Source organism: Cebus imitator, unplaced genomic scaffold (assembly GCF_001604975.1).
Source record: "Cebus imitator isolate Cc_AM_T3 unplaced genomic scaffold, Cebus_imitator-1.0 Scaffold256, whole genome shotgun sequence".
Lineage (NCBI taxonomy): Eukaryota > Metazoa > Chordata > Mammalia > Primates > Cebidae > Cebus > Cebus imitator.
Window position 1 is genome coordinate 1,001,709 of NW_016107571.1, and position 8,538 is coordinate 1,010,246.

Sequence of the window (8,538 nt, forward strand, 5' to 3'; positions counted from 1 at the left end):
ACCTCGGCCTCCCAAAGTGCCAGGATTACAGGTGTGAGCCACCGCTCCTGGCCCTTTAAGGATTTTTTAAGACTGGAAAACAAAAAAGAAGTCAGGAGGAGCCAAATCAGGACTGGAAGGTAGATCCCTACTGATTTCTCATGGAAACTTGCAAAATTGCCTTTGATGAGACAAATGAGCAGGAGTGTTGTTGTGGTAGACAAGGACTTTGATGAAGCTTTCCTTGGCGTTTTTCTGCTAAAGCTCTGGCTTTCTCAAAGCACTTTTATAATAAGCATATGTTATCAAGGCAGGAGGATTGCTTGAGCACAGGAGTTCAAGACCAGCCTGGGCAACATGGCAAGACCCTGTCTCTACAAAAAACAATTTAAAAATTAGTCGGGTGTGATGGTGCACACCTGTGGTTCCAGCTACTTGGGCGCTGAGATCGGAGGATCACTTGAGCCCGGGAGGCAGAGGTTGTGGTGAGCTGAGATTGTGCCACTGCACTTCAGCCCAGGTGACAGAATGAGACCGTCTTCAAAAAAAAAAAAAAAAAAAAAAAGCAGATGTTACCAAATTTGGCCCTCCAGAAAGTCAACAAGCAAAATGACCTGCCCATTTCAAAGACTTGCCACGACCTTTGCTCTTGACTAGTTCATTTTGCTTTGACTGAACACCTTCTACCTCTTGGTGGTCATTGCTTTGATTGTGCTTTGTCTTCAGAATCATGGTGGTAAAGTCACGTTTCATCCCCTGTTACAATTTGTTGAAAAAAACGCTTCAAGATACTGATCCTACTTTTAAAATATTTCCATCATAAGCTCTGCTCTTATCTGCAGATGACAACATTTTTGTCACCCATTGAGTGGAAAGTTTGCTCAACTTTAATTGTTCAGTCAGAATTGTCTAAACTGAAACAAGACATTTATGGTGTCGGCTATTGCTGTTAGTCAACGGTCTTCTTCAATTAGGGCACAAACAAGATTTATTTTTTTCTTGCAAACTGATTCGGACAGCCTGCCGCTGTGGGCTTCATCTTTAACATCCTCTCATTCCTTTTTAAAACAAGTTCTCCATTTGTAAGCTGCTGATTTTTTAGGGCATTGTTCCCATAAGCTTTTCATAAAACATAATGATTTTATCATTCTCTCACCCCAGCTTCACCATTAATTTAATTTTTGTTCTTGCTTCAATTTTAGCAGAATTAACGTTGCTCTGACAGAAGCTCTTTTCAAATTGATGTCTTATCCTTCTTCATCTCAAATTAGCTGCTATTAAGATAGGTTATAACAAGTTAGTGAGTTTATTTTGGTGCAACAAAGTTTTGAGGCTGGGCACATTGGCTTACCCCTGAAATCCCAACACTTTGGGAATCTGAGGTGGCAGGATTGCTTGAACCCAGGAGGTCCAAGCTGTGGTGAGCTGTGATTGCACCCGTGCACTCCAGCCTGGGCAACAGAGCGAGGCCTGTCTCAAAAGTAATAATAATAATAAATTAAATAAATAATTATTTTGAACTCCATGCACAGTATTTTCATAATACACATTATCTATGAAATTCTTAAAGACCCCTGTACTTATGTATAAATGTATCAAAACAGGTATGTGATCAGTATGCTTAAAACTGAAAAACGCTGATGAAAGAAATTAACGACCTAAATAAATGGAAAGGTATATTGTGTTTATGTATTAGATGGCTGAACACAGTAATCATGTCAATTTTGCCTAAATTGATCTATAGATTTAATGCAACTCCAATCAAAATCCCTGCAGACTTTTTAAATTTCTAAAGTTGATACATAATAGATGTTCATATTCTCAGGGTACATGTGATATTTTGATGTAGTAATATAATGTGTAATGATCAAATCAGGGTAATTAAGATATCCATTACCTTAAACATTTATCTTTTCTTTATGCTGAGAACATTCAAATTATTCTCTTCTAGATATTGTGAAATATATAACAGATTATTGTTTATTATAGTCACATTACTGATTTATAGAATACTAGGTCTTATTTCTTCTATCTAACTGTATTTTTTGTATCTATTACTCCACCTCTCTTCATCCCTCCTTCTCCTTCCCCTTCCTGGTCTCTGGTAACTACCAGTTATCTGGTAACTACCAGTCTACCCTCTCTCTCTCTCTTTTTGGGATGGAGTCTTGCTTTGTTGCCCAGGCTGGAGTGCAGTGGCGTGATCTCAGCTCACCGCAACCTCTGCCTCCTGCATTCAAGCAATTCTTGTGCCTCAGCCTCCAAGTAGCTGGGATTACAGGTGTGTGCCATCATGCCTGGGTAATTTTTGTATTTTTGGTAGAGACAGGGTTTTACCATGTTGCCCAGGCTGGTCTTGAGCTCCTGGCCTGAAATGATCTGCCTGCTTTGGCCTCTCAAAGTGCAGGATTACAGACATGAGTTACTGCCTGGCCCGCCAGTCTATTCTTTAGCTTCATGAGATCCATGAAGCTACTCCAAAAACAGTTTGGTAGTTTGTTGTTGTTTTTTCTTTTTTTTAGCTCCCATATACGAGTGAGAACACCCAGCAGAATTTTTTTATGTAGACAAACTGATCCTAAAATTTATTTTGAAAGGCAAAGGAACTAGAATAGCTGAGACAATTTTGAAGACAAAGTGATGAAATCTTATTACTCTATTTTAACATTCATGATAAAATTACAGTAGTCACTACAGCGTGGTATTGGGAAAGGTACAAATAGCTAGGTTAATGGAACAGAATAGAGAGTTCAGAATTAGATTTACACAAACATGGCCAATTGATTGTTTTTTTCACAAAAGTGCAAAAGCAATTCAATGGCAAAAGAATAATCTTCATAAAATAATGTGGAACAATCGGACATCCATATGTGAAATATTTTTGAACTTATTTAGTACTATTATTATTATTTTTAAGACAGCACCTCACTCTGTCACCCAGGCTGGAGTGCAGTGGTGTGATCTCGGCTCACTGCAACCTCCGCCCCTCAAGGGTCAAGCAATTCTCCTGCCTTAGCCTCCCGAGTAGCTGGGGCTACAAGCATGTGCCACCACGTCTGGCTAATTTTTGTATTTTCAGTAGAGACAAGGTTTCACCATGTTGGCCAGGCTGACCTTGAACTCCCGATCTTAGGTAATTCGACTGCCTCAGCCTCCCAAAGTGCTGGGACTATAGGCATGAGTCAACACTCCTAGCCATAAAATTGTTTTTTAAAAAACCCTGACCTAGGCTGGGCACGGTGGCTCATGTCTATAATTCCAGCACTTTGAGAGCCTGAGGCAGTCAGATTACCTAAAGTCAGGAGTTCAAGAACAGCCTGGCCAACATGGTGAAGCCCTGTCTCTACTAAAAATACAAAAATTAGCCAAGTGTGGTGGCAGGTGCCTGTAACCCCAGCTACTTAGGAGGCTGAGGCAGAAGAACTGCTTGAGCCCACGAGGTGGAGTTTGCAGTGAGCCGAGATTGTGCTATTGCACTCTAGTGTGGGCGACACAGCAAGACTCTGTCAAAGAAAAAAAAAACAAAAAACCTGATCTGGTTCCAGCTACTCAGGAAGCTGAGGCAGAAGAAGTGATTGAGTCCAGGAGTTAAAGTCCAGCCTGGGTAACACAAAGAGACCCCATGCCCACCCCCACTCCCATCTCTTAAAAAACAAAATCAGAAAAACCTTGACCTAAATCTCATACCTCATACAAAAAATAACTCAAGCTATCTAAATATAAGCATAAAACTATAAACATTTAGAAAAAAATACATAGGCAAAAGTTTTGTTGTTTTTGTTTGTTTGTTTGTTTTGAGATGGAGTCTCTGTCACCCAGGCGCGAGTGCAGTGGAACAATCTTGGTTCACTGCAATCTCTGCCTCCTGGGTTCAAGCGGTTCTCCTGCCTCAGCCTCCCGAGTGGCTGGGACTATAGGTGCTTGCCATCACGCCCAGCTAATTTTTGTATTGTTAGTAGAGATGGGTTTTCACCACGTTGGCCAGGGTGGTCTTGATCTCTTGACCTCGTTATCATCCCACTTCGGCCTCCCAAAAGCAGAGAGTGCCAGGATGCCAAAAGCATGATCTGTCAAAATAAAAATTGATAAAATAGAGTTCACCAAAATGACAGTGTTAGAAGAATTAATAGACACTATAGACTAGGAGGAAATATTTGCAAATCACATATCCAGCAATGGACTTGCATCCAGAATATATAAAGAATTCTCAAAATTTAATAGTAAGAAACAATCCAAATTAAAAATAGTCTAAAGATTTGAACAGACACTTAGCCAAAGAAAATATATGAGTGAGACTTAGCTAGGTGTGGTGGCACATGCATGTAATCCCAGCTACTCAGGTGTCTGAGGCACGAGAATCCCCAGAACCTGTGAGGTGGAGGTTGCAGTGAGCCGAGATTATGGCACTGCACTCCAGCCGGGGCGACAGAGCAAGACTGTGTGTGTGTGTGTGTGTGTGTGTGTGTGTGTGTGTGTGTGTGTGAGAGAGAGAGAGAGAGAGAGAGAGAGAAAGAAAAAGAGAGAGAGACAAATAAGCACAGTAAAAGATGTTTAATATTATCAGCCACTGGGGAAATGCATATTAAAACCACAATGAGGTATCATAATGTGCCTTTTAGAATGTCTAAAAACTAAACTAAACTAATAATACCAAGTTATGGAGAAGATGCAAAACAACTGGAGTACATTATTGGTGAAAAACAATGCAATGCAAAATGGTATGGCCACTCTGGAAACACGTTTGGTAGTTTCATATAAAGTTGAAATAAGTTATGTATAACTTACGTAAAGTTAAACATATATGTACCTATAACCTAGAAATTCTGTTTCTGGGTATTTACCCTAGAAATTAACAAAATACATCCACACAAAAACCAGCCGGGCACTGTGGTTCACACCTGTAATCCCAGGACTTTGGGAGGCCAAGGCGGGCGGATCATGAGGTCAGGAGTTCGAGACCAGCCTGACCAACGTGGTGAAACTCCCATCTCTAAAAAAATTTAAAAAAAAAAAAAAAGGAAAAAGAGTTTATAGCAGTTGTACTCATAATGGCCAAAGGAAAAAAAAAAAAAAGGAAACAACCCAAATGTACTTCTGCTGGTGAATTGATAAGCAAAATGTAATAGATCATATTTCCTGTGAGGGAGTACTACTCAGCAACAAAAAGGAGCACAAGCAATAGTATGGATGAATCTCAGAAATATTATGCTAGGTGAGAGAAGCCAGACACAAAAGACTACACACTGTATGATCTCATTTATCTGAAATTCTAGCAAAAACAGAACTGATTTATAATGACCAAAAGCAGATCAAGTGATTGCCTACAAATTGATTGCAAAAGAGCAGAAAGGGGCTCTTGCAAATGGTTGGAATGTTCCATATCTTAATCACAGTGGTGGTTATAGGGTGTATACATTTGTCAAAGCTCAAAGTTGAAAATGTATACATCTGAGATATCCCAGAGTTCGGCGCGGCGCTAGCCCTTCCTCCACGGTCGCCATTGGAGAGTAGCAGCCGTGGCTCTTCGGTAACCTATGGCCGTGGGCCTCAACAAGGGCCACAAGGTAACCAAGAACGTGAGCAAGCCCAGGCACAGCCGCCGCCGCGGGCGTCTGACCAAACACACCAAGTTCGTGCGGGACATGATCCGGGAGGTGTGTGGCTTTGCCCCATACGAGCGGCGCGCCATGGAGTTGCTGAAGGTCTCCAAGGACAAACGGGCCCTCAAGTTCATCAAGAAAAAGGTGGGGACACACATCGGGCCAAGAGGAACCGGGAGGAGCTGAGCAATGTCCTGGCCGCCATGAGGAAAGCTGCTGCCAAGAAAGACTGAGCCCCCTCCCCTGATGTCTCCCTGAAATAAAAAACAGCTGCACCCCCCCCCCAAAAAAAAGAAAGAAAATGTATACATCTTATGACTGAGGTGGCTCACTTTTAGGTACAGAGCAATGCTTATCAAGCTGCTGGTAGAATCCTGCTATCAGTAAATCATTGAATTAATTAGAGAAGTATTTATCCTGAAACTAAGGAAGCTGAAGCTTCAGCCTCCCTTACAAAGTGTCTTCCAAGTCCTGGTTATTAATTTTATATTCAAAATTTTGTATTTTTCTTTTTCTTTTTTTCTTTTTTGACAGAGTCTCCCTCTGTCTTGCAGTCTGAAGTGCAGTGGCACGGTCTCAGTTCACTGCAAACTCCACCTCCTGGGTTCAAGCGATTCTCCTGCCTCAGCCTCCCCAATAGCTGGGATTATGCCACCATGCCTGACTAATTTTTTAGATGGGGTTTCACCATGTTGGCCAGCATGGTCTCGAACTCCTGGCCTTAAGCAATCCACCTGTCTTGGCCTCCCAAAGTGCTGGGATTACAGGCGTGAGCCACCACCGCACCTAGCCAAAATTTTGTACCCTTCTAAAGGGGGCCCTCAAATTGTATTAACTTTAGGCTCCGTAAAACATCTGCCTCCGGGTGACCATCATAAAGCATCTGCCTCCGGGTGACCAAAATTCTTTAAATGAAATTGAATAGAAAATATGAGGATGTTTTGCAAAACTTTTGATCCAGTTTATATAATGGGTCAGCTTGTAAAATTTTCTTACCAGGGTTTGCAGATACACACACACACACACACACACACACACACACACACACACACAGAAAGAGATACACAAAGTTGGAAATTCAGTGCTGTGTAGAAATCTGTGAAAATGTGCACAAGGAGATCTGTACACATTTGGTGCAGCACTATTTGTGAGAGAGAATCTTTGGAAACAACCTAAATGCCCATCAATAAGAAAATAAATAGACTGTATTTATTTTGCATATTCTGTATGCATATTGTTGAAGACATTAGCAATATGAATTAATTTGTGTTTGTGTAGTGTGGCATTTACATACATCACACTGCTTATTCCTTATGACAGCCTCAAGAAGTGAGTGTGACATAAATTATTGTCCCTATTCCACAGAACAGAAACCTAAGACGGCAGAACAATTTAAGAGGTGGACTGGGGACTGGGCTAAGCTGTTCCTTGCTTAGCCTAGATTTGCATGGAAATCCACTGGTAAAGTTTCCTTCAAATCCATGTGGCCTGATCCAGCAAGAGCTGCCTTCTTCACCTTCTCTCCCTTCAGCCCCTAAGGCTTTGGGAAGGCACTTACTCAATGGCAGAACGACTTGTATAGATAATAGCCAAAAGTTTGTTCAAAACGCATTCATTCTGATATGCAGGGCGGGACAAGGGGTGGACCTGCAAGAATGACTTGGATGAGATGGATATGTGTGTGGAATATTCAGGACTACTCACCTCTGCCAAATGCTTTTTGAAAGTTAGAGAGCGAGTTACAGTCATCAAAATGCAACGATATTAACTTTCTTTCTTTCTTTCTTTCGTTTGTTATTTGTTTGTTTTTGAGATGGAGTCTCTGTTGCCCAGGCTGGAGTACAGTGGTGCGATCTCGCCTCACTGCAACCTCTGCCGCCCGGGTTCAGGCGATTCTCCTGCCTCAGCCTCCCGAGTAGCTGATATTACAGGCGTCTGCCACCACACCTGGCTAATTTTTGTAGTTTTAGTAAAGACGGGGTTTCACTATCTTGGCCAGGCTGGTCTTGAACCCCTGACCTCGTGATCCACCCCCCCTCAGCCTCCCAAAGTGCCTCTCTCTCTCTCTCTCTCTTCTCTCTCTCTCCTTCTTCCACCCCATCCCTTTTTTCTTTTTCTTTTTCTTTCTTTCTTTCTTTTTTTTTTTTTGACGCAGCCTTTCGCTTTGTCACCCAGGCTGGAGTGCAGTGGCGCGATCTCGGCTCACTGCAACCTCCGCCTCCCGGGTTCAAGTGATTTTCCTGTCTCAGCCTCCTGAGTAGCTGGGATTACAGGCGCGCCACCACGCCCGGCTAATTTTTGTATTTTTAGTAGACAGGGGGTTTCACCATGTTGGCCAGGCTGGTCTCTAACTCCTGCTTCCAGTGATCCACCCGCCTCCGCCTCCCAAAGTGCTGGGATTACAGGCTTGAGCCACCGCGCCTGGCCAGACGTCAACTTTTCAGTACCTTTCAATATATTCTTTGCGCCCCATTCCTCAAATACCTTTTTTTCACTCTCATTTAGATGGTAATGACCATTTTAAAGGAGATAAAGTTTATGCCTGTTAAAGATTAATACCTTTTAAATCACTAACATGCAAATGTCTTAAAAAAAAAAATACCTAGCTGGACAGAGTAAAAAATCAGCAGCTTATATTCTATCGCGCTTTTGTCGGTACTGCAGTATGTTAACCGTGAGGCTTAGAACCTTGTTTCACAGCCCTGATCCTGCATTATGAGAATCTTGTACGTTCTGGGTATTCTGGTATGGAAGAGGAGAAAAACCGGCGCTGGGCAGCTCGCAATCCAGGAAAATAGGGAAAGATAACCTGGAGCCCGTGCGTCCCGGAGCGCCCGGCTAGCGTTTCCGACGGCTACGGTGTCTCGGTGGGGACTGGTCCGGGGGGCTTTGGCGAGGACCCAGAGCGCCCCCCCCACCCCCCGCGGCGGAGCCAACCCCTGAAGCCGCAGGTCCCTTT

At 42.7% G+C, this 8,538-nt stretch overlaps 1 pseudogene across 1 annotated transcript; it reads left to right on the forward strand.

The window, feature by feature from the left end:
- Window positions 1–2,436: 2,436 nt before the first annotated feature.
- LOC108283165 lies at window positions 2,437–5,857 on the forward strand (annotated as a pseudogene). Its single transcript, XR_005195574.1, has 2 exons — window positions 2,437–2,470; window positions 5,491–5,857. The product of XR_005195574.1 is annotated as a 60S ribosomal protein L36-like (transcript).
- The last annotated feature ends 2,681 nt before the right edge of the window (window positions 5,858–8,538 follow it).